We start from the raw sequence: 1,299 nt of genomic DNA, 5'->3' as shown, positions 1-1,299 counted from the left end.
AAAAAAAAATTATCTGCCTTAACGAAGAAAATAAGTTGTGCCTCGTGAAACAAGTTGGCTTACAGGCATTCGGAAAGTTAAGTAAAATAGCCGGCGCCTACTGTTTACAGCAACATTATTGCACGACAGTTAGAAAATTCAAAAACCCCCAGATAAGTTCTGTATAATTATATTCCCGTCACCTGACGTTGTGTAGTAATTATATCATCCCCGTGACGTTGAAAATTCTGTTTGATTGTAGCAGCACTTTTTCTCTGACTGTGAACGTGGTTTTGGAACTGGATGGGTAACGTTGTAACCTCGTGTTTCTAGTGTGCTACAGCGCCCGCTTAGAGAGGACCGGAAAAAAGAGCCGCAGCCGCAGGAGTTTTTTTTTTTTTGAGCAACTTATTTTGCGTCATAAATAACATACTGTAATACTCGATAGTGGTGGAAGAGATACTTTCTCCTGACATCGACCATACTTGACGAGTGTACAGACAGGAACTTCTTTACCGGCTGGAATAGAATGTCTCTGTGTATTTTACGCTAGTTTTCCCATCTTCAGTTTCTCTGTCAGAGCCGCCACAGCTGTACCGCCACGTGATCGCTACCTGGCAGTCAACCTATACGTGACTCCTGTGTCCCCCTTTTATGCAGAAAGACAAAGGATCCCGCTATCGAGCGTGATGAATCTAACAGACAATGAAGTTACGCCAGGGAAATATTCATTGATACGTGATCGACACACTGATTGCTCTCGGCATCTTGAAAAGCAGAAAGTGTTCTCCGAGATCACAGCGGAAGTCTGGTCCTCCTTTTTTTCATTTTTTTAAGGATGACGAAGTAAGTAGAGGTTCGGGCATCGAGAAGGAAACTTCTGTAACTGCATGTACGGTGTCGAATAACCATGTTAAAGCGATAAATTACCACAATATCCACTGTGACCGGTCAGAGACAATAATTTGTAGCCGGCCGCGGTGGTCTCGCGGTTCTAGGCGCGCAGTCCGGAACCGTGCGACTGCTACGGTCGCAGGTTCGAATCCTGCCTGGGGCATGGATGTGTGTGATGTCCTTAGGTTAGTTAGGTTTAAGTAGTTCTAAGTTCTAGGGGACTGATGACCACAGCAGTTGAGTCCCATAGTGCTCAGAGCCATTTGAACCATTTTTGAATAATTTGTATAATGCTGTAAACAAAGTAAAGCCATTAATTATTTTTTGAGGAGAAGAACCGAAAAACTGTCACTATGTTATCGTCTTGAGGCATTTTTCAAAAAGCTCACTATATATATTCGTGTCGACTGGAAAAAAATGTATTTC

This window comes from Schistocerca nitens, chromosome 1 (genome assembly GCF_023898315.1).
Source record: "Schistocerca nitens isolate TAMUIC-IGC-003100 chromosome 1, iqSchNite1.1, whole genome shotgun sequence".
In the NCBI taxonomy this organism is placed as follows: Eukaryota; Metazoa; Arthropoda; class Insecta; order Orthoptera; family Acrididae; genus Schistocerca; species Schistocerca nitens.
The sequence above is the reverse complement of the archived record's forward strand: the minus strand, read 5'-3'. Positions refer to the sequence as shown.